Genomic DNA, 25,338 nt, shown 5'->3' with positions numbered 1-25,338 from the left:
CAAGGTCAATGCCATCCAAAACATGTAAAATACATTCTAGGTGGCAATTAGAAAAAGTATCAACCAAATTTGTTACACAGAACATTCCATCATGTAAAACACATGATAGGTCAAATTTAGCACTTTACCAAATTGCTGTTTCCATGGCAACTATTGTTTATTTGTCTTTCAAAAGTATCGTGCTATGCAAGACGTCTTTGTTGTTCGTCTGTGAGCACGATATCTCAAAAAGCAATGTACAGATTCGGACGAAACTTTGTGGGCAAGTTGGGAATGGGACAAGATTTTGGTGAAGATCCAGTTCCAATAATTCCTTCAGTGATTCTTCACAATTGGGTGATATGGCCAACAACTATGTACCGAGATATTCCAAAAGGTTTTGGACGGATTGTGACAAAACTTCGTCGATGAGTTGGGTAGGGGACAGGAACCAGCCAATCAGATTTTGGTTAAGTTCGATTAATGGGATAGAAAACATAAACTGTTCCGCCTGGCAGAGATACAAGTATCGAGTGCCGTTGGAGTGGGGCAATAAAATCGGTAGGTTGTTCAAGTATACAAAAAGTGGTAGACTACCACCAAGTGCAGTGGAGTTGAAAACTATGACTGTGGGTCTTGACTTTGAAGACAGGTATTGGCCACATCTTTAAGTACATTTACCAAAAAAATAAAATAACAGTCACAACACTCCCAGGCCATTGGTAAGACAAAAAAAAAAATAGAATCAACTTCAATCTAGAAAGATTAGAGACCTTATGAATGCTGTTTGTGACTCGGACTAGGCCAGCCTCTCTTTATTACGTCACAATCTCGGCAAACTATGACGTCATTGACTAAAGTGGCCAAAGAGATCAGTCTTTCAATTTTGAAAGCACGAAGATTCTTTTATGTGGAGCATTTCGTTGACTACTTGTGTAATGCCTAATATGGAGCAGATGCGTGGGAGGCGGAGGGTGTGGGAGAGAGAGGAGGGACTGGGGCATGGGGTGAGGGGAGGGAGAGAGAAAAGAGAGCGGGGAATGGGGTGAGGGGAGGGAGAGAGAGGCGAGAGCGGGGAAAAGGGTGAGGATGTGGGAGAAAGAGGAGAGAGCGGAGAAAGGGTGAGGATGTGGGAGAGAGAGGAGAGACCGGGGGATGGGGTGAGGGGAGAGAGAGAGAGGAGAGACCGGGGAATGGGGTGAGGGGAGGGAGAGAGGAGAGAGGAGAGAACGGGGAAAAGGGTAAGGGTGTGGGATAGAGAGGAGAGAGCGGGGAATGGGGTGAGGGGAGGGAAAGAGAGGAGAGCAGGGAAAAGGGTGACGGTATGGGATAGAGAGGAGAGAGCGGGGAAAAGGGTGAGGATGTGGGAGAGAGGAGAGAGAGCGGGGAATGGGGTGAGTTGAGGGAGAGAGAGAGGAGAGAACGGGGAATTGGGGTGAGTTGAGGGAGAGAGAGGAGAGAACGGGGAAAAGGGTGAGGGTGTGGGATAGAGAGGAGAGAGCGGGGAATGGGGTGAGGCGAGGGAAAGAGAGGAGAGAGCAGGGAAAAGGGTGACGGTGTGGGATAGAGAGGAGAGAGTGGGGAATGGGGGGAGGAAGAGAGAGGAGAGAGTGGGGAAGGGGGGGGGGAGAGAGAGGAGAGAGCGGGGAAAAGGGTGAGGGTTATGGAGAGAGAAGAGAGAGTGGGAAAAGTGGCAAGGGGAGGGAGAGAGAGGAGAGAGCGGGGAATGGGGTGAGGAGGAGGGAGAGAGCAGGGAAAGGGGAGAGGGGAGGGAGAGAGAGAGATGGGAGAGTGGGGAATGGGGTGAGGGGAGGGAGAGAGAAGACAGCGGGGATAAGGGTGAGGGTGTGGGAGAGAGAGGAGAGCGGGGAATGGGGTGAGGGGGAGGGAGAGAGCAGGGAGAGGGGAGAGGGGAGGGAGAGAGAGGGGAGAGCGGGGAATGGGGTGAGGGGAGGGAGAGAGCAGGGAAAGGGGAGAGGGGGTGGAGAGAGAGCAGGGAAAGGGGCGAGGAGAGGTTGAGAGAGGGGAGAGCGGGGAATGGGGTGAGGGGAAGGAGAGAACAGGGAATGGGGTGAGGGGAGGGGAGAGAGAGAGAGAGAAGGGGGAGAGCGGGGAATGGGGGGAGGGAGAGGGAGGGAGAGAGAGGAGAGAGTGAGGAAAGGGGCGAGGAGGAGGGAGAGAGCAGGGAAAGGGGAGAGGGGGAGGGAGAGAGCAGGGAAGAGGGGAGAGAGAGAGGGGAGAGCGGGGAATGGGGTGAGGGGAGGGAGAGGGGAGAGTGGGGAAAGGGGCAAGGGGAGGGAGAGAGAGGAGAGAGTGGGGGAAAGGGTGAGGGGAGGGAGAGAGCAGGGAGAGGGGAGAGGGGAGGGAGAGAGAGGGGAGAGCGGGGAATGGGGTGAGGGGAGGGAGAGAGCAGGGAAAGGGGAGAGGGGGTGGAGAGAGAGCAGGGAAAGGGGCGAGGAGAGGTTGAGAGAGGGGAGAGCGGGGAATGGGGGTGAGGGGAAGGAGAGAACAGGGAATGGGGTGAGGGGAGGGGAGAGAGAGAGAGAGAAGGGGGAGAGCGGGGAATGGGGGGAGGGAGAGGGAGGGAGAGAGAGGAGAGAGTGAGGAAAGGGGCGAGGAGGAGGGAGAGAGCAGGGAAAGGGGAGAGGGGAGGAAGAGGAAGAGAGAGAGAGAGAGGGGCAAGAGCGGGGAATGGGGAGAGGGAGAGAGCAGGGAAAGGGGAGAGGAGAGGGAGAGAGAGAGAGGGGGAAGAGCGGGGAATGGGGGGAGGGAGAGGGAGAGAGCAGGGAAAGGGGAGAGGGGAGGTTGAGAGAGGGGAGAGCAGGGAATGGGGTGAGGGAAAGGAGAGAGCAGGGAAAGGGGTAAGTGGAGGGAGAGAGCAGGGAAAGGAGTGAGGGGAGGGAGAGAGCAGGGAAAGGGGTGAGGGGAGGTAGAGAGAAGGGAAAGGGGTAAGGGGAGGGGGAGAGCAGGGAAAGGGGTAAGGGGAGGGAGAGAGCAGGGAAAGGGGTGAGGGGAGGGAGAGAGAGGAGAGAGTAAGGAAAGGGGCGAGGGGGAGGAGAAAGTGGTGTTGATCAATTGAGAAAAGTGGACTGTGGGAGGAATGAAGAGATAAGAGAAAAGTTTGGAAGGAGAGGAAAAAATGGAGGGAAGGGAGTAGGTGTCTATGGAGCATAATGGAAGGGGGTGCTGTGGGGGGTTGAGGGGAGTTGACGGAGGCGAGGTCGTGGTATGCAGACAAAAATTCCGCAATATTTGCATGTGCAATACTGTAAATAAACGATGCTTTTGCTGAAAAGATCCTTCCTGAGAGTTTGCGGCTGTATCCATCTTGTTCACCCCATGTCGTCCCCTTGCCCTCATTCTTCCCCGCATCCATTATTTCTCCAAGTCTTCCTCTATTTACTCCCTCATCCCTGCTGTTGGTGAGTTTCCTCCTTCTCTTTGTGCTGTTCCTTTTGTTCTGTTATGTCCTGATCCATCATTTGTTCTATCTACTCCACGAGCCTCGACAATGTATACAAAAAAATGTACGACAGTACGATTGCCTGTACGATTTAGTGGCAGTGTATCCCAACGAAAAAAATTGTCAACTTTTTAAAATACAGATGTGGGTGAAGCTGGACGTCCCATCCTATAGCATTAGCTGGTGGTACTTTAAATATCCCACTGTTTCTTTGAACAGAGAACAGGCGAGTTATCACCGGCACACCCAACCAAATTTGCTTCATTGACGAGGGACATGGAATCAGTGGCACTGATACGCTCCCACCAGAAATGACGCAACCAGCAGCCAGGTGGTGCAGATTCGCAGAAAGACCTTAGGAAATAACATACCCGGTCGATAAGTGACATTTGTGGTCACTCCCAGATCCTGAACCCTTGGGGTTAAGCAAGAGCCGCAGTCCGAGTTAGTGTCCCCCAAAGGGTTGCGAGACATTGTAATGTCCCTGTCTGTGTCTGTCTTCGTCAAGATATTTTCACTTTAAAATGTTTTTCTCTGCAACCGCTTGTCTAATCGATGCAAAACTTTAAACATAGGAGGGATTCCCCATGGAGTACATTTTATTGATAACTCTTTCTGTCATAGGTCACATGGTATGGCAGCCATTTTGAATCAAAGGAAAAATCTTGGACATCATCTTCTCCGAAACCGCTCATCGAAAAAAATTGAATCTTGGCATACGTCATCAACTCCCCATGGAGTATATGGTGATAACGATGATGTCATCGGTGAAGTGGTATTCCAGCCGTAATTGGTTGAATCAAAATCCTTGTCTGAAAAATCTCTAAAAGTTCATATATTTGATCAACAACCCGATCCAAGGCCGGATACGCCATTGTTAGACTATCGATCTTGTTTTTTTTTGGTTTTTGTTTTTACCTCGGTGAAGCACCACACAGACACATGGTAGGATAGCTGATAGCCTTGAGGTCCGAACGTGTCTGAGCTGTCTAACCTGGGTTCGAATCTCGACCAAGCTATAAACTGTCATCCTGGTGTTTCACAGGCAGGAGGAGGCATCACCTTGCATTCCGTCACTCGGACGGAAATTAAGCCGGATGACCCGTCTGCTGGCCTTAGATGGCGGACCTTAAAGATCCCACGGTGTCTTTCACGAAGAAGTAGGTGAATTATCGCCGGAACCTTGAACGAAGTATAAATTCTTGCCCTAACTTAGAAAAATTGCTGGTCTAGACCTCACACCCTAAAACCTAAAATGGTCGTCACCCATTTAGCAAATCAAATTACCCACTCGAACTCATGTCCTCAAATTTGCCAATGCAGTTCTGTATATCGTTTGGGAGATTATGCAAGTGTTGAAACCGATATCCACGTTGGTGCGTCTGTTCCCGGGTAAAAGCTGCGATTATGAAAGTTGAAAAAAAAAAGTTTTTAAAAGTTTAAAAAGTTAAAAGTTGGAAGGTCGGATAATTTGTTGTGAAAACGGTGCAGGTGTAAAATGATCAGTGATCTGTTATCGAATAATGTTAGGAATGATATTAAAATATTGTGAAAGCGGACATATCGGAAAATGAGAGATGTTCTCCTATTTAATCAATTACATTTTAAAACCAGTTAAGAAATAATAAAAGAGCTCCACAATTTACTGCGCCTCTGTTCTAGGGCGTTCCGTTAGCAAGCGGCTTGTTATCGCTTTCTAAGCGGCTTGCGTGAATCAAAGTGCTCGAGCAAGCACTCCAACGGAACGGAGCACTCGGTATCGCTCAACGGCATGGCGGTATCCATGGAAACATTGCTGTCGTGATGTAATAAGCCTGGTGGTGGCTTAACGGTTAAGATGGCTGGATGAAGATCTTGGCGTCTCCAGTTCCATCCCCGGTCTTGCTGTTCCATAACACCAGGTGGGTTGACTCACCCTGTCATCCTTCCGAGGTCGACAATATGAGTACGTACCAGCTTACTGAAATCAGGGGGCACTGCATCAACGGGCACAGCAGAGCTCCCGGCAATGATGCAACCAGCAGCCGCAGGCTTCATACAAATTAAAAACGAAACAATCCGATTGCAGACCCTCGTCAGGACGTGTTTGTGTGGTGTATTTTGTGGGGTGTTTTTGTACAACTCCCCCCCCCCCCCTTTCATCAGACACGCGTGACATTATGTCCTCTTTATAAAATTGAATTTTTGTATTGTATTGTATTTTAAATATATATATATATATATATATTTTTTTTGTTGTAGTTTTGGAATAAAGGATAATCCCCCTCGTAGGTAGACGCACCACAACATGAAGCCTCGTGATAGTTAAGTTATTTCTTAGTGAATGTAAGCGTAGTCTTTTCCTATGTTAGTTTTGTGTTGAGCAGGCCCGTGAGTAGGGCGGTCTTTTGGCGCTAGCATGCCACGTGGCAGGCCTGAACAAGTCTGGCGAGGCCGAAGGGAGGCGCTGCAGGAAGGAGTGGCCAGTAAGTGCGAGCCGCCAATCAGAGCTCGAGGGGAGTGGCTAACCATGGCAACGGGAGGCGGAGCCTGGAACATTCGGGTAGGGCTGGGGCGGAGCCATAAAACCCTGCTCCGAGCCCTCCACCTCAGTTCTCAGTTGAGAGTTCGGAGTTCTCAGTCGGAATCGGAATTGGAGTTCGGGTCGAGGATTGATCGAGTCAGAGAGAGAATGCGCAAGAGAACGAGTCAATTGCATTGCCGGTTATCGTGATTGTACACGAACTTGCCCGTGCCCCGTGCCCCGTGCCCTGCGCTCTGCACTGTATTAATCGCGCGTTCGAGGAGACGACCCGTGCCGGGCCACAGACGCGCGATCTCCCCTGCCTGCCTTCTCCTGCATACGTGACCGCCAGAGGGCCACGCCGGGCGAGCTGCCCCGGAGCGACCGACGGCAAAGTGCGCTTGGCGCGCGAACTTCTTTTCTTCTTCTCCCCGTGTGCGTGAGTGGGCCCTGTGTCTGAGGATAAGTTAAGATTGATTAAGCTTCTGCTCTGTGTCCCCTTTTCCTTCTGCGAATCATTGTACATAAATAATAAATTGTGTTATTCCTCTTATTTGACCGTTCCCATCCTTTCCATCAATTGGCCTTGCATGGTACGACTAGAACCGCTCGAATCGGGTTCCATAAAAGTAACGGCATGAGTCGCATCATACGCATACCGCTCAGGCGTACTCGATTAAGCATGGCTTGTGTGAGGTTCGTTCCCCGCTTTTGTGGCAGCGTGGGTTAAAGGTACGTGCGGCATCGACCCGATACCCTTTTTCACGCTTGCTGCGGAAGTGGTGATTCGGCCTTGTGGACACGAAGACCCAAGGGGAAAAAGGGGTTTAATCTCCCCTTTGTAACGTGTAACAGGCTTCGGGAGGTCCGCAACAATATATATATAAATATATATATATATATATATATATATATATATTGTCGCGCAACTGTGATTAACATCAAAGTTGCGGATGGCCGATTACGAGGCTTTACTCTCCCGAGGCGAAACCTCAATAGCGGATTCCAATCGAAGCGTGCAGGATGGAGGGAAACGAAGAGAACCCCCCAGTCTTAGCTATGAAAATCAAACACCCAGGAAACTGCGTTCAGATATATCCAGAAAATAATACAAGGGTTTATTAAATAAAAGCAAGACAGTGAAAAAGCACGCGCCGGTAAATCTAATATCCTAAATCGGGATGTCTCCACATGACTGATATCAAACACAAAACGAGGGAGATGAATTACGAAAAGAACACGTCACGTCGTTCAAAATGTACGTGGATGCGGGCTTATCTGGTCTTTCGTCGTCTTTGTGGCTGCCGTCCAACACCGCTCCTTTCGGCCCGATCACACACCATGAGGTCCCTCGCTCCAAGTCCCACAAGGCCGAGCACCACGCACCAAAAGCACCACGCGTCGTCGATCTCCAACGCGAGCACAAACTCCAGAACCAAGACGAATGGCGAAAAGGGGGAGAGAGAGCGCAGGTGCGACTGCACGCTATGGTTCCAATCCGAGTTCGCTTTCTCCAGACTCTTCCGAACTGCACTCGAACTCTTGACTCAAGTCAGGGCTCTGCTCTCCTCTCAACTCACACAGGGAATGCCGAAAATGGCGTCCTGCCCTCGATAATATCTCCGGCCGATGACGTCACATTGGCGCACCCCTCAGCCTATCAGAGCATCCCCCAGCTCGCCGGCACGCCCACTGCGTCACTGCCGCTCTCTCTATTCCTGCCTCTTCTTCATAGCACGTGCTATCCGAGATTGGTAGGCCTTGCGGAGGTGTAAATGGTGGCGGCTGATTGTGGCGGTGTTCCAGCCCGATTTCCCGTCTATTCTCTTCCAAAGTCATGTCAAAGGGGATGAATTATTTAATGTTGTGCTAGGGACCTAACTAAGTGTTTATGTGGTTTGCAGTGCCATAATGGACAAGGGTTTGATGACCAGGTGAGACTCACAGGGGCGTTATCTTTTAATCCCTATCTAACTATCACACAAATATCCTGGTAGATCCACAATCATACATCTTACCCCGACAAACGCCTAAACATGAAGAACTTATTACAGGTAGAGTCCCTATCACGACAGTTGAATGCCTACCTATACAGATCTACCTAGCTCTAGATTTTGCTCTACCCCCAGACATAACAATAACTATATATATATATATATATATATATATATATATATATATATATATATATATATATATATATATATATATATATATATATATATATATTGTTGAGGATTTGGGAATTGTGTGTGTAATTTGATGTAAAACTTGTTGTAAATATCACCCTCTGTAGTATCAAGGTCAAAGGTCGCCCTTAGTTAATCCATCGCACACACGTAGCAAATCATAGATTTCCCCTCGGTAGTTATGTCCTTAATATATGTCAGTATAAGGCTCTGTGGTCCACTAATTCATTGCGTTGCATCAATTAAATAAGATAGGTCCCTCCGACGCCCCCATGGCATCTTCAAAGTGCCAGGTTTGCTGGGTTTGCTGCATTCACCCTCCATTAGCCACGAGGTAATCTCGGAGAAGAAGGGGGAGGAGCCACCTTACGGGTGTAGCCCGCACCTCGTCATCAAGGGTGGAGCCCCGAACGACCAACGACAGGCTCGGTGGGTATGGCTTGGGAAGGCGTGGCATAAAACCCGCGACGACGCCCCCCACAAGAGAGAGGCGGACACGAATGGTTACGTGCGCGGACTGCCTAGCCATGCTGTCCCCTTGCTCTGGAGCTTGCGCCGCCTCGTGTCATCTTGGGCCCTGCTGACTGCGGAATCGGCGCGGGAGAAACCAGCATCACACCACCGGCCCCGACACCTTCTCGAAGCAACTTCTCTGGACCGTGCCCCATCCTGCCGGCATTCAATCCCATCTGCAATTTCCCCATCGTGTGAGTCTGCTCGTTTGTCCGTCTTTCATGTTGTCTTGGGGTTTACTAAGTAAGCTTGTATAGTTAAGTAAATATTTGCACTGTGTCTCCTTGCTTCTTTCTGTCCAGTTATTTTCTTATCCTTCCTCCTCCGTGGTTCTTTTGATGATTTGTATATAATTAATAATAAACCCTGTTATTCCCTACCTTGCCTTTCTTTCGTTTACATCCGTTTCGCTTTAGTGATTTCCCTCATTGAATACCTGTGGCACGATTTGGCCAATGTTAAGGATCGGGTCAGTGCTTGTTAATAGTTCGTGCCGCGGTTGCTAAACCGCTCGGCAATTACCATCTGTCCGCAGTCGCGAACGGGGTTGCGCTCCTCCCTCTCCGGAGGGAGCGGTGCAGCGTCAGGACTCACGTTGGTCAGTCACGAACAAAGGGACTAATCCCCCCTTCTTAAGGAGAAGAAGGCCGACGTAGAGATCCGCAACATTTGGTGTCAGGAGCGAGATTCGGACCTGAAGCGCGCTAAGCGCGCTCAAATTACGAGTGGCCCACAATTTTATTTTAACATCTTAAATTTAAAATCGTGCCATGGATGGTCAAGGTGATCGGATGCCGGTTTGGGAGTTAGAGGGGGTAGAATCGACCCAGGACCCCAGGGAAATGTATATGGGGGAGAGGGAGGAGGAGATAAATGAGGATGTGGTTGCAGAGGTTTCAGGCAGACAAAATGGCGCCCTTGGGCACGTGGTTGCAGAGGCACAAAATGGCGGCGCTGCGGCAGCCGAGTCCGTGGCACTGGTGAAATTGGACCTCTTCGTGGCGCAGATGATGGGGTATATGGCAAAAATGGCTGAAAAATCCAGCAGGGAAATGGCACAAATGATGGAAAGGAATAGTGAGCGATTGGAAAGCAGAATGATGGGAGCAAAGAGGGACGAAGCAAGGGGTACCAGTGAGCGATTGGAAAATCAAATCGGGGGATTAAAAACGGACATGGGAAATCAAATCGGGGGGGCTAGAAGATAAATTTGAGGGTTTAGACAATAAATTTGAAGGTTTAGACAATACATTTGAGGGTTTAGACAATAAATATGAAGGTTTAGACAATAAATTTGAGGGGTTAGACAACGGGATGAAAGAGGTGAAAAATGGGTTAGGGGGGTTAGAAAACACTATGGACGGCAAATTGAGGGAAATAGGGGAGCAATCCGCCCGGGATATTAAACAAATGGGAGAACAAATAGAGGAGGTGAAAATCGGGTTAGAAACCAAATTGGAAGCCCAGAGGAATGATTTGGGACAGATGAGGGCAGCATCTACCAAAGAGATGGGAGAAATGGGGGAGGAGATCAGACGAGGTGTGAGCGAGGAGTTCGCGGGGGTACGCGAGGAGGTAAAGCGAGGTGAGGAGCGTATGGAGAAAGAGGTGAGAAATAGTACGGCTAGGTCACAGGGGGGCATAGAGGATCTAACGAGGGGAGTAGAACAGCTGACGGTGGGACAAAAGGAATTAGTGGATCAGGTGGAGAAGAACACTGCGATAATCGGGGGGTTAAAGGCATAAAAGAAATATTACATGAGTAGTCTAGTAGGAAGACTAGGTCCCCCTGCACCCCCCGGAGATATACTTCTAATCAGTGTTTCTAGATTGGAAAAAATGTGTAGAAAATGACTAGCTATGGCCCCAAGCTGAAAAAATGTCCCACATACCATTTTTATGCAAATTACTGCTGCAAATTTTATGCAAAATTATGCAAATTTTATGCAAATTTTTGATGAGGAGTAGAGTTGAGGGGTCTTTGAGGGCTTCATCGAGGTGCTCTCGGTTGCAAGACTGGGTCATTCTGAGAAGCACAGCAGGGTCAGAGATCATGATGTTCTCCTCCTCAGTGAATCTCTCCATCAACAGCCTCTCCATTGCCTCACACACTGTTTTGAGGCAAAAGAGGGACTTTGCGTAGGCCTTTCCACTGAGAACACCTTTGAGAGATCCACTTGTTACTAGTTGTGCCTCAAAGAGAATCTCTGCATATCCAGAACCACGCATCTTGTGTCCAGTGAGCATCCCGATGTAGTTCATGGATGTGTGGAAGGGTCCAATCGTTACTACATGACTAGCAAATTCATTTGGCCAGCGCCAGATGATGGGAAGGGCTTTCATGCAGACACCCAGATCAAATGTATTCAGGACCCATCTCTGACCCACCTCAGCAGTTGCTGCCTCGGAACGCTTCAGTAGCTCACGAACAACTGCGTTGTCTGTGATCGGTCTGTGCCTGGTGCCTGCATGGCATGGCAATGGCCTGCAGCCTGTGCCTGGGCTAGGGGGTTTCACCTCTGCAACTGGTTCTCCCCCACCCAGCAAATCAACAGTCGACTACTGCACGCCTATCCACCAACCGATCACAGACAACGCAGTTGTTCGTGAGCTACTGAAGCGTTCCGAGGCAGCAACTGCTGAGGTGGGTCAGAGATGGGTCCTGAATACATTTGATCTGGGTGTCTGCATGAAAGCCCTTCCCATCATCTGGCGCTGGCCAAATGAATTTGCTAGTCATGTAGTAACGATTGGACCCTTCCACACATCCATGAACTACATCGGGATGCTCACTGGACACAAGATGCGTGGTTCTGGATATGCAGAGATTCTCTTTGAGGCACAACTAGTAACAAGTGGATCTCTCAAAGGTGTTCTCAGTGGAAAGGCCTACGCAAAGTCCCTCTTTTGCCTCAAAACAGTGTGTGAGGCAATGGAGAGGCTGTTGATGGAGAGATTCACTGAGGAGGAGAACATCATGATCTCTGACCCTGCTGTGCTTCTCAGAATGACCCAGTCTTGCAACCGAGAGCACCTCGATGAAGCCCTCAAAGACCCCTCAACTCTACTCCTCATCAAAAATTTGCATAAAATTTGCATAATTTTGCATAAAATTTGCAGCAGTAATTTGCATAAAAATGGTATGTGGGACATTTTTTCAGCTTGGGGCCATAGCTAGTCATTTTCTACACATTTTTTCCAATCTAGAAACACTGATTAGAAGTATATCTCCGGGGGGTGCAGGGGGACCTAGTCTTCCTACTAGACTAGAGGCATAAAATAAAAAAGGCATGAAAGACATAAAGAAGGAACTTATAGCGACAAAGAGGGAATGTCAGATGGTACATGAGGGATTGACAAAGAGGTTGGACGAGGTGACAGAAGCAATGGAGACGAAAGAACGTGAGGTGAGGACGCAAATAGAAACAAACGGTCAAAGTGGCTTTGGAGGACGAAATTGAGGAGACGCACCGGGAAATGAGAGAGATAAAGGAGAAATTGAGAATGTGGAAGAGGGGGTGAGTGAAATTAAGAAGAGACGGCGGGAAACTAAGAGGGAGATAAAGGAGGAAGTCATGGAATTGTGCAAGGTCTGTGCTCAAATCATGATGATGTGCTTGCTAACCAAATAAAGAGTTTGCAGGTGGCGGAGGAGGAACGGAGATGAGGTGCCGAGGTGAGTGGCGAAATACTCGGAAATGTATATGGTGTGAGGGGAGATTCAGTCGGCTTGGGTGTTGGTTTAGACCCGGGTGTTCGTGAGAGGCCGCTGGTGAAGTGTGCGACAGGTACCGAGTGTGAAGGAGGAGGTGTGCGAGGATGTCCGACTATGGGGTGTGAGAGTAAAAAGTGCGCGCCGAGGAGTGAGTGTGCTGTCGAGAGTGAGTTGGTCATAGCGCAGGTGCGGGGGGGAACATGGAAGCGCGTGATGGGGAGTGTTACAGGGGAAGTAACGAAAGAGTGCACACCTGTGGTGAGTGTTACGGAGGACGTAACGGGAGAGTGTGTACAAGAGGATGCGTGAAAAAGGTGTGTAACAGAGGAGTGCATGATTATAGAGTGCGCTGTCGAGAGTAAGGGTGAATGCGCGACCGAGTGTGGTGGTGAAAGTAGTGAGAGTGACACGGAGCACGAGTTGGTTGTAGCAGGTGAGAGAAAATGCACACCTGGAATGGAAGGATGTACACCTGGAATGAAAGGATGCACACCTGGAATGGTCGAGCGCGTGTGGGAATGCACGCTTGAGTTGATAGTGGAGCACGTGATTGGGTGTGCGGAGGAGAGCACACCCGTGGTTGTCACAGAGGATGTGACCGAGGTGTGGGCGCGAAGAGGTGTGTTGGTGAGGTGTGCGAACGACGAGTGTGTGCTAAGGTGTGCGGTGGTCAGGTGTGTGATGAAGTCTATGAGTGTACAGGGGGGGGGGGGGTGTAAGAGAAGGTGCAATGATGGAGAGCATGGAGACAGCTGGATGTGTGAGCAAGGAACGGAACGCGGGGTTTGAGCATGCAAGTGGAGCATCGACGCTAAACGGGATAGCGGTTAGATCGACTTGTAGCCGAAGCGAGCCCTCGGTTCGTGCCGGGCTTTGTGCGCCGCGGGAACCAGCGGGGATCGTAACCACGGCGGTTTCAAAGGAACCGCCGTACGGGATCCATGCCGGGCCTCGCTCCGAACGGTCGCGTCCGTGCTCCGCTAGGCGGAGCGGGCGGCCCGGGCGGAAGGGTCATCACGGCGACCCCTTGTGGTTGAGGCGTTCCGGCAGGGTGAGATCGGGCCATCGGACGCCTCCGTGCCGAGATGGTGCGTGGAATCTCGGCCCGGGTAAGCCCCCTTCCCTGCACCGAATGCCGGACGAATCCAACCGCCGGCAACAAACCACCCGCATTCATTGCTCGGCTTTGCGAAGCCGAGCTTTGGAAATGAATTGGCGCACCGAGAGGCTCAGGTGAGTAGACGTGTGAGGGTGGTAGCAGTAGTGAATTGGAAAAGCAAAATTTGATTGGCAACTGATTGGTAGAATGATTGGCAGTGATTGGCAAATTTTTGATTGACTGGAATTTGATGAGCGAAATTTATAGTAGAAGATGCCCGATGTGGTGGGATGGCAAATCCACCATCCCTCACAAAGGGGGCAAAGGAGCTATAGTTTTATGGGGTTTATGGCAGTGTAAGCTCGCCGAGGGAGGGTTAGGATATAATGTGTAGGGACCTAGAAATGACCATAGGTAACTGTAGATTTAAGAAGCGACATTGGACAGGTAGTGGGGACATAGAGAGGGTAGTTGGATTATAATGACGAGGGAGCGCAATAATATAAGGGGCGACGAGGAAGCACGAGTTTTAGCAGGGCACCAGGTAGATCAGATCATGCCGTGTGTTTGAGGATCGGAAGTGTATTGAACATGTGTATGAGTGAGTAATGGTGATTGAGTGTTGTGTTGAGCAAATGGTCCTGGAGGAAGGAGGGTGCAGGAGGCACCAGGTTTGATGGCACAGGTGTGCAAACACAGGTGTATGGAGAATGGTTGTATGGAATAAATGGTCTGGAATATATGGAGCATGGAATGGATGGTGTGGAGTGAGTATGGTGGAAACTGTGGAGTGGAGTGGATGGTGCGAAGGCAGTGGATGGGGAGGATGGACCCCATCACGAATACCCGAGGAGGGTAGTTTAAGAGTTAGGTAGAGGGAGTAGGTAAATTGTGGTTGGATATTGGCATCTGTGGTGCGTGGTGGAAGAATGGTGTTTGAATGGGTGCATTAGTGTCGTGGAAATGGCTGGGCGTGTGGCCTGTTAGTGTGTGTAGTTGAATGGAAACTCCACCACTGTTAGGATGTCGGCCAGGTGAGGCCACAGGTGGGCTCTGGGAGCCGGTAGAGTTGTTGTGGATGGGGCCCGAGGATCCGGAGGACGGACCCGGGTAGCCCAGTGCCAGAGAGGGCACCGAGAGGGGAGAGCGCCAGAGGGCCTTCCCCAGTTAGATAGGTTAGGTAAGGAGCAGGTAAGCTCGGAGGCAACTACAGTGGTGGAGGTGTGCAGGTGGGTAGACCTGCTGGGAGAGCCACACGACCCAGTCCTGAAATTGTGCAAAGGCACAGGGAGTTGAATCGGGGGAGTGAGACTCCAAATTGAGGAAGCACCACAGTTTGGTCAATGGGAATTTAGTTCTTAAAACCGCATAGAGTAAGTTGGCCAATGGTTTGGCAGGGAAAGACCCCGGGTAGTGTAAAGTGTATTAAAGTCATTTAGGAAGTAGTTAGAATTAAGAATCTCCTCGCACCATCTACATCCACTCACCTGAGGTGACAGAACTCCACACCATGCCATGTTTTTATTATTTTCTGTGCAAATGTTTGGAATGTGAGACGCATCATGACGTGGGTGTGACATTGTGTTGTGTTCCATCTCTTCCTCCTGAAGAGGGATTGATGATGAATTGGTGATGGCAAATTTGGATTAGAGGGATTGTGGTGACGAATTTGGTATAGGGGAAATATGGGGAAGACGTGACGGTAGCAACGAATTTGTAAATGTGTAGATTTTTGTAAATATGGGGTAAGGGCAAGGGTAGAGTAGGTAACAAGGGGGGTGACGTACGGTAGGGACGAGCTTTTCTCCACTCGGTCTCCAGACGCACCTCACCTTGCATTGCCTTAATTGATGTGTACCCTTGTGACCTTACCCCTCGCTCACCTGTCTTCTGTTCCCCTGTCTCCCACCCGAGGACTGTGCTCTCTGGGCACCGAGGGGAGCATGTGGGAGTCCGCCATTGTGTGCCAGAACTCCCGCAACCAGCATGCATTGCATTGATGCACCACTTATGGACCGCCGTTCTGCGGCCAAGCACCACTTTATGGACCCCACATTTTGGGGCCTGGCACCTCTGCTGGAACCGGCCATGATGGCCTGGGGTATTGCTTGCGGACCTCGGTAAGGTGGCACCTATGCCAAACAGGTGGACCACCCTTAGTTGGCCCCTGTGGCCCTAAATAACAATGGACACGTTCTGTGCTGTTTATTATTGCCAAATAGGCTGCATGAAGAAAGGAAACATCAGGAAGAACATTGGCCCAGCAGAGAAGAGGAAGACCACCACAAGTTGTTTTTTTTGTGTGTATCATTATTATGAACTGGTGACTGTTGCAACGAATGGTGCTTTTGGTGCGGTTTTGGTATTTATTGGTGCTCTTGATGGTACTGGTGCGTCGATGCAATGCGTGCTGTCTCCTCCCTCCCAACAGGAATTTCTTTTTGTTTCCTCAAAAGAACAATCACAGGTCCTGGGTTGCATTTTGTAAATAGTCAAACTAATGTCAATGTAAATAATGCTCCCCCACCATAAATGTTTAGTTTGAAAATAATTCCGCAATTCGGTTAGCTGTGGGTGTGAAACTGTTAGGCAGGGTGCAACGCAATTAGCGGGACATATTTATTCGTGTTTTAAGATTGTCGCACTCAGGGTCAGGTTAATTGTAGAGGGTTACTACACCTGCGTGTCACACTAAAGTTAAAATTTTCGGGCAGGGACGTCCCGTAAGGAAGGAGGGTGCAGTGTTGAGGATTTGGGAATTGTGTGTGTAATTTGATGTAAAACTTGTTGTAAATATCACCCTCTGTAGTATCAAGGTCAAAGGTCGCCCTTAGTTAATCCATCGCACACACGTAGCAAATCATAGATTTCCCCTCGGTATTTATGTCCTTAATATATGTCAGTATAAGGCTCTGTGGTCCACTAATTCATTGCGTTGCATCAATTAAATAAGATAGGTCCCTCTGACACCCCCATGGCATCTTCAAAGTGCCAGGTTTGCTGGGTTTGCTGCATTCGCCCTCCATTAGCCACGAGGTAATCTCGGAGAAGAAGGGGGAGGAGCCACCTTATGGGCATAGCCCGCACCTCGTCATCAAGGGTGGAGCCCCGAACGACCAACGACAGGCTCGGTGGGTATGGCTTGGGAAGGCGTGGCATAAAACCCGCAACGACGCCCCCCACAAGAGAGGCGGACACGAATGGTTACGTGCGCGGACTGCCTAGCCGTGCTGCCCCCTTGCTCTGGAGCTTGCGCTGCCTCGTGTCGTCTTGGGCCCTGCTGACTGCGGAATCGGCGCGGGAGAAACCAGCATCACGCCACCGGCCCCGACACCTTCTCGAAGCAACCTCTCTGGACCGTGCACCGTCCTGCCGGCATTCAATCCCATCTGCAATTTCCCCATCGTGTGATTCTGCCCGTTTGTCCATCTTTCATGTTGTCTTGGGGTTTACTAAGTAAGCTTGTTTGTTAAGTAAATATTTGCACTGTGGCTCCTTGCTTCTTTCTGTCCAGTTATTTTCTTATCCTTCCTCCTCCTTGGTTCTTTTGATGATTTGTATATAATCTATCTATAATTCCAGTAATCTCTGTGTGTGTGTGTGTGTGTGTGTGTGTGTGTGTGTTTGTCTGTGACCGCTGTTTCTCGACAACTACCGGTCCGATATACTTAAAACTTGCCAGGTATATTGCTGGGGACCCGAGGATGTGCCTTTTCAAGGTTTCATATTAATCGGACAAGTAGTTACCGAGCTATTAGTAAAAGTAACGCAAGCCGTTCGCTTTGGCTTTGCGAATGGACCGAACCATTTCATGTAAATAGAGGGGGGGGGTTCTACCGTACTCGCAAGCCGTTCGCTTTGGCTTTGCGAATGGACCAAACCATTTCATGTAAATAGAGGGGGGGGGGGTTCTGTGGTCGTTACTGCCACGTGGTTTCAAAGTTTTTTTTTGTTGTTGTTGTTTGCACGCATGTTTTTTTGCACGCACGTACGGGCAAGCACGTACGGGCAAGCACCCACGTACGGGCACGTCCTAGTCTATCTATAATTCCAGTAATCTCTGTATGTCTATGTGTGTGTTTGTCTGTGACCGCTGTTTCTCGACAACCACGGGTCCGATATACTTGAAACTTGCCAGGTATATTGCTGGGGACCTGAGGATGTGCCTTTTCAAGGTTTCATATTAATCGGAGAAGTAGTTACCGAGCTATGGCGATTTATTTACCAAACTCCGCAAGCCGTTCGCTTTGGCTTTGCGAATGGACCAAACCATTTCATGTAAATAGAGGGGGGGGTTCTACCGTACTCGCAAGCCGTTCGCTTTGGCTTTGCGAATGGACCAAACCATTTCATGTAAATAGAGGGGGGGGGGGTTCTGTGGTCGTTACTGCCACGTGGTTTCAAAGTTTTTTTTTGTTGTTGTTGTTTGCACGCATGTTTTTTTGCACCCACGTACGGGCACGCCCTAGTTAATAATAAACCCTGTTATTTCCTACCTTGCCTTTCTTTCCTTTACATCCGTTTCGCTTTAGTGATTTCCCTCATTGAATACCAGTGGCACGATTTGACCAAAGTTAAGGATCGGGTCAGTGCTTGTTAATAGTTCGTGCCGCGGTTGCTAAACCGCTCGGCAATTACTATCTGTCCGCGGTCGCGAACGGGGTTGCGCTCCTCCCTCTCCGGAGGGAGCGGTGCAGCGTCAGGACTCACGTCGGTCAGTCACGAACAAAGGGACTAATCCCCCCTTCTTAAGGGGAAGAAGGCCGACGTAGAGATCCGCAACAATATATATATATATATAATTTTTTAAATGAGGCTGTCCTCATGGTCTTTTGCATCCTCAGAGTCTTTTGGGTCCTCTGGGTCTTTTGGGTCATTGGGGTGTTTTGAATCATCGGGGTATTTTTGGTCTTCAGAGTCCTCGGGGTCCTCTGGTTATTTGTGGTATTTAATGGTCTCCGTGGTATTTTGGGGTCTTGATGGTCTAAAGGGTCTTGGTGAGTCTTAAAGGTTATTCAAAGGTCCAATGGGTCTCAGCAGTCCAAAGTGTCAAAAGGTAATTGCGATAGTACATAATTAATAGACGTACGTAATTAACATACAGGATGCCACTGACTTCAAACAGTACATAATTAATAGATATATTGAAAACTCACGTGGCTGGAGAAGATAATGTCGTAGAGTTTCTTCTTCTTCAACCAATAACTTCTGGCTTCCAGACCGTAAGACCTATCATATTGAAATTTTAAACACATGCTCCACTTTACGACTACTACATTACTTTGAAGTTTCACATCGATCAATGAAGCGGTTCAAGAGATCTAATTTTTAAAAAGATTTTTGTTCAATCCAACATGGCTACCAAACCATGTCACGTATGATTTATTCAAGGATAGCATGGTATCCCCAAGGCATGGGGAACATATGTGTGAAGTTTCCATTCGATCTGTTCAGCCATTTTGGAGGAGTGGATTTTTAAAAGTGTATTATTCAAAAGAATCACAGCCGCAAAAGCATGTGACCTATGACGTCATGGTCGTGGAACGTTTTGTTTGTCCTGGATTTGCGATCTTGCATGCAATGTTTTGCTTTGATCTGTTCAACTGTTTCGGAATTTTTTTTTTCGTGGTTTTGAGGCTTTTGTGTTAAAAACAAAAATGGCGGCTGAGCCACGTGACGAAAACATTATTTTAAAAATTCTCCACAAATTTATCCCTACATATGCTCAAGAAATTTTATCGTGATGGGATGAAGTTTTATACTTGACGTTGTAATGGAGGCACCTGTGATCATCATTAACATATGTTATTCCCCATGGAGAGATCAGCCATATCTCAATTTTTTCAACACAGCACTTTCGGAGATATAGAGGTGCAATGTTTTTCGGTTTTTCCAAGATGGCGCCCATACTACGTTGCCTATGACATCATAATTATCATTACAAAATTCTACAGAAGGAGGCACACCGATGGTGAGAATTTCCTGTCAATTGGACCAACGGTTGCAGAGAAAAGCATACTTATTCGGACAAACAGACAGACAGGCAAACGGGCCCAAATGCAATACCCTCTCCTCTGGCGAGGGTAATAAACTCGAGCGAATGATGTCCGAGCCGTCGTTTTCATTTTACTCGATCCTTTTATAACAACTTCCCCCAAATGATTTTATTGTGTTAACAACGGCTACAAAGAACGACTTTAAACCCAAGTTTATGAACACCGACCTGATTAACTGTAATCCCTACCTATTTAATACAACGCACTACCCTCCGCATGGTACACTTTCAAACAGACAATCCTTAAGCTGACGTGTCCCTGCTTCGTACATCAAAACTGGTAAACTACTCATACACAAACCATACTACTCCATGCACTTCTATTTGCACCAAGGTAATCTCTAACCACCTTCAAACGTAACACAGCCCCTCCCCCTCCCGCCCCCCACTCCCCTGGAACGCAACTCCTGAAAGGTTCAATGCATGGGCAACAGCTCCAGCCTATCACTTACAGTCTCACACCTAATTAACCTTAACAAAATAAATCAGAAGGGGCTGTGGGAAGCAAGCCAATGCTAACTTACCAATTCTCCTTACCATACTACACCCCCTAGTTTCAACCAATCATTCAAAAATGTACACTTTTATGTGCAGTGGATGTTCCTCTCCAGTCTCCTCACTCCGATGTCCTGGGGAGTGGATAAAATGGCTTCCGAAAAACACAAACAGGCCTACCTTATTGACAATTTACCATAACCAATTAACAATCCCATCTACTTGACCACATCCCCCAGTGGATGTCACCTGCTCCAGCTGTCAGCTAAGTCCAAATACCCAATTTAGAATCTACCTATCCAATTTCAGGACTACCTGCCCTCCATAGCACATTTCAAGTCACACGGGATTGAGTGGAACATTCTCACACTCATACACAACAAAAACAACACCAACCATTACATTCCCTGCAAGGCCATCCACGGCTTCCTTTCTTATACACTGCAGGTGTAACCATCAACTCGGCAGCGGGGAGGTCCCGCACAAACAAGATGATGGGGGCACTTCAGACTGTCGTGCTCGCAGTCCCAAACACAGTCGCCAACTTCACAAATTATATGCCCCTCCCCTCTTCAACTTATCAGCCACGAGCAGCCAAACAGCTTCTTTGCTGTACAACGTGCTAGGGATGGTCTGCCCACACCGGCACTCTTGACCTCAGGCATTCCTGGCTTCTCCCCGGGTCGCAATGATTTAATGGTTGCCCAAACCTACTATTCTCCACCCAATGGTTGCCCAAACCAGAGCCTCCTCCGACGGCCTGGGCTCCCAATTCCAGGCACCACCAGTTGCCAGGGATGAATTACCTCAGTACAGGCCTCAGTCACCAATCCTCTATAGCCTGAGCCATACCTACAGACACACACAACTCCCCTGCTGCCATACAATTTCCATCACCTGCAATACAGGGTACTGAATACCCACCGTTCCATGGCCTATGTACATACAATAGTCACAAACACAAAAACAAATCTCAATCCTTCATTCACAACACACATCACATTTAACCCTTTCCACCCGATCCACATGCTTGGCTCTCATGGCCCCTCTTGCCCGTCACCCATACCAATTCCCCAAATCATCTGCATACCCCCAATAGCAACGCATGGCGAGTCGTGGCAATGGGGAAAGGTAAAATTCGCACAAATGCAATTAACACTGAGGAGCCCGTTCAATACTAGCAGCGCCTGCTGCAGCCAATGTCATGTATCCCATGCCAATTAAACCCAGGGCTTTCTTTACAAAAAACGAGAGCCCATTAATCACAGTCGCCAATACCTGGAAGATCATGCGGCCCACACTGGGTCTTTCCTCAAAACTCCATCACGTTCTAAAGGTGTTCCAATGGTTGCCTGGTGGGCTGTATTCATACCCAGTCCATGCGGTTCAACCCATAACGATAGATCAGCACAGTATGGCAGGCCTCTACATGTTGGCTGTCCCAGAGCTTCAGGCTATCCCAGGCCGCATTCCCAGTTCACCACGTAGGCGCTTACTCATCTTCAGTGGTGCCGCCACCAAAGCGCAGCCCACAACATCTCCCCCTAGTGGTTCTCCCAGTACACCATGACAGGTGCTCAGAATGAACCACTTCCGACCCCCAGAGGTCTCGACTCCCTCCAGGGTGTGGCAGCCCCACCGGCCCGAGACACTCGTTCAGATGGTGCACCGATGGACAATACATGTATATGTATACTCAAAGGCGCAGGAGGCATGTAGGAAAATGTTCGGAGAACGCTTGGATTCGGAAGAGGGTCAGAAAGCAGTATTCAGGATTGCAAAGCAGATAGCGAAAGAGAGGTGTGATGTGATGGGGGTGAGTTGCTTGAAGGATGAAGTGGGACAAATCGTTGTGGACCCAGATGGAATTAAAGGAAGATGAAAAAGATATATGGAAATGCTGTTGAATACAGAGAATGAATGGGATGGCAACATAGAGAGTAACCCAGTTTTAGGACCGGCAGAGAAGATAACTGAGAAGGAAGTTGAGGAAGCGATAAAAGCAATGAAGGGTAGAAAAGCGGGAGGGCCGACGGGAGTTGTGGGAGATATGTTGAAGGCAGCAGGAAGTTGGGGTGTGAAGAGAATGACAGAGATCTGTAATCTGGTGGTGAAAGAAGGCCTTTGTACCCTCCTTCCTTCCAGTGGCCTTCCTTCCAGTGGATTGGGAACTGAGTACCCTCGTCCCTCTATACAAGGGGAAAGGTGACCCTCTGGAGTGTGGCTCGTACCGAGCGATAAAGTTATTGGAGCATGGAATGAAGGTATTGGAAAGGGTGTTATGTTGGAGAGGAGGATAAGGAAGAAAGTGAAGATCGACGAAATGCAGTTTGGATTCATGCCAGGAAGAGGAACGACAGACGCACTTTTCATTGTGAGGCAGTTGCAGGAGAAGTACATGGAGAAGAGGAAGAAGTTGTTTCTTGGGTTTGTTGATCTGGAGAAAGCATTCGATAGGGTACCACGCAAAGTATTGACATGGGCATTGAGGAAGTTAGGAGTGGAGGAATGGTTGATCAGAGTAGTGATGGCAATGTACAAAAGAACGCGCACAGCTGTAAGGACGAAGGACGGGAACAGTGGTGAGTTTGAGGTGAAGGTGGGAGTGCATCAGGGGTCGGTACTAAGTCCACTACTATTTGTAGCTGTGATGGAGGTGCTGGCTCAGAACGTAAAGGAGGGTTTACCGTGGGAGTTGTTGTATGCAGATGATCTGGTGTTGATTGCGGAAAGTATGGATGGACTGAAGGAAAAGCTGAACACGTGGAAGGAATGAATGTATGGAGACAAAAGGTCTGAAGGTGAATATCGGAAAGACGAAGGTGATGGCAAGGGGTAAAGCATGTGGTGAGGTGGAAAGAACTGGGAAGTGGCCCTGTGCTGTGTGTAGGAAGGGTGTCGGAGTGAACTCCATTCAATGTACAATGTGCGCTGAGTGGGTTCATCAAAAATGTAGTGGTCTGAGAGGGTCATTAACCAGTGTGGCAGCTACATTCAAATGTAAGGTGTGCACAGAGGGAGCTGCAGATGGAGGAAATGTTGAGTTGGATCTTGGAGACGGCGTGAAGCTGGAAGGTGTGAAAACATTTTGCTACCTCGGAGACATGCTGAATGGAGAAGGTGGATCAGACTCGGCAACGGTTGCTCGAGTGAGATGTGCATGGAAGAAGTTTCGGGAACTGAGTGGCGTGCTGATGATGAGGGGAGTGTCGTTGAAGCTGAAGGGAAAGGTGTATGCTGCATGTGTGAGAAGTGTTATGATTTATGGGAGCGAGACATGGGTAATGAACGTAGAACAGCAACGAAGGTTGGAAAGGGTGGAAATACGAATGGTTCGACGGATGTGCGGAGTATCGTTGAGAGAGAGGAAGACAAATGATGAATTGCGAAGGATGATGGGAATAGAGCCTGTGATTGATGCTGTGAAGAGGAACAGGTTGAGATGGTTTGGTCATGTGTTGAGGAAGGATGAAAGTGACTGGTTGAGAAGAGTGATGGAAATGAATGTAGAAGGAAGCAGAGGACGGGGAAGACCGAGAAAGACTTGGCTAAAGATGGTGGAAGAAGAAATGCGGGCAAGGGGGTTAACAAGGAGAGATGCAGAAAATAAGGCAAAATGGAGAAGATTGTCATGGGGACCGCAAGGCTAACCCCCGCTCTAGCAGGGAAAATGGCCTTTAAAATGCATGTTGTTGTTGTTGTATACTGATATGGATTCGTCACTTCCGTTGTTGTGGTTCTCATCCACTGTAAACATTTTTGGTTCCATGTACTATTATTGGTATCGTTTAAGTGAATTGGAGATAACTGTTTTCAAAAGGTAAAAAAAATTAATGTTTTAAAAAGAAACCGGAAACCGCATCTGGAACCAGACGAAGAAGAAGAGGAAGAAGAGGAAAACGAGGCGGAGCAAGTGAAGTGGAGAAGGAGCCGAGCTGCTTTGAGGTCTTGAGCAAACGCTGGCGAACGGGGGTCACTAGCGAACTTTGGGGTTTCCTGGGAAAGGGATTCCTGCGATAGAGTTGTTATCGCTGTGACAGATAAACCTGCGTGACAGGTTTTGTGGTTGATTCCAAAGATAATTGTTGGAGTGCCGTTACGTCTCGAGTACGGGCCGGTTGGCCATTTTGCCTCGCACCCGATTTCGCATCGCTCTAGGCTCTTCACCTCGCTTCAACCATTTCACCGCATTCAGACGTTAACCTGGTTTGTGTGTGTAACGTGGATTTTGGAGTGGGAATTTGCGGTTCGCCGTTTGTGAGCCGTTGAACGTCCATACCCGAAGGTGTGATTTCCCAGTCGCCTCTTGAGGGTACCTTTGCCCATCTTTGGCAGTGTGACTGTCAACCGAGCGGGATTCTGGTCTCGATACAACATCGTTCTGACGATCACTGGAGCGTGGATCGACTTTGGCTTGAAGCCGGGACAGAGACATTGGGAATGTTCTTTTCTCTCACTTGGAGCACAGTGAGTTATATAGTACGAAACTGATGGTACCATCATAGGAATGATATATTGGTTGTACAATTGATTGATATTGTTATTGCTGTTATTCTTGTGTGACCTTAATACAATACTTGTTTGTTGGTAACAATTGGTGTGGTTTCACCATTGATCTTTGACACACAGAATAACACATCTTTCTGCCGTGACTCCTCTCGGGACTCGGAGGTACACCATGACCGGGGTTTGGGGAGGAGCACGTAACAGAAATTGGGGGCTCGTCCGGGATAGAATTCCCTAACATTCCCAAAATTCCCAAATTTGGAATTTTCTAACATTCCCAATTTTTTCGAAAAATTTGATTTTTTTTTGTGTGAATGTTAACAGGTGCTAACTGATAGTCACCATAGTGTTTGACGCAGAAAAGTTTGTGGCGTCCCCTAATGAAGCACAGTTCCAGGCATTAAGAAGATCGGAACTCATGATATTGGCCAAATATTTTAACTTGAAGGTCCGAGTTAGTATGAAGAAAGCAGAGATTCAGACATTGGTGGTGGAGTCTCTAGTGGAACAAGGAACATGGGAAGAGGTAGCCTTGGATTGGTTACCTGAGGAAAAAGGAAATGTGGAGCCCCGGAAAATGGAGATGCAACTGCAGAGCCAGGAAAGGTTAAAAGAGTTGGAATGGAAAGCCGAGGAAAGAAGAGCAAAGGAAAGAGCAGGAGAGGAACGAGAACTCGAGGAAAGAAGAGCAGAGGAAAGAGCAGAGGAAAGGAGAGCTGAAAAGGAAAGAGCAGAACAGGAATGAGAACTCGAGGAGAGAAGAGCAGAGGAAAGGAGAGCCGAAAGGGAGTTAAAGGAACGTGACATGGAGTATCAGAAGG

General features: G+C 48.6%; 1 long non-coding RNA gene across 1 annotated transcript in view; it reads left to right on the top strand.

Annotated features, from left to right (window-relative positions):
• Positions 1-3,268: 3,268 nt before the first annotated feature.
• Positions 3,269-25,338, top strand: part of LOC137428228 (uncharacterized) — a 31,325-nt gene continuing 9,255 nt past the window's right edge. Inside the window, exons 1-3 of the long non-coding RNA XR_010984667.2 lie at positions 3,269-3,401; positions 4,488-4,602; positions 5,105-5,343. This is a non-coding gene — a long non-coding RNA (uncharacterized LOC137428228). The remainder of the gene's footprint in view (positions 3,402-4,487; positions 4,603-5,104; positions 5,344-25,338) is intronic.

This window comes from Myxine glutinosa, chromosome 5, assembly GCF_964187855.1.
Source record: "Myxine glutinosa chromosome 5, kmMyxGlut1.1, whole genome shotgun sequence".
NCBI classification, from domain to species: Eukaryota; Metazoa; Chordata; class Myxini; order Myxiniformes; family Myxinidae; genus Myxine; species Myxine glutinosa.
This window is presented reverse-complemented; position numbering and strand designations above follow the sequence as displayed.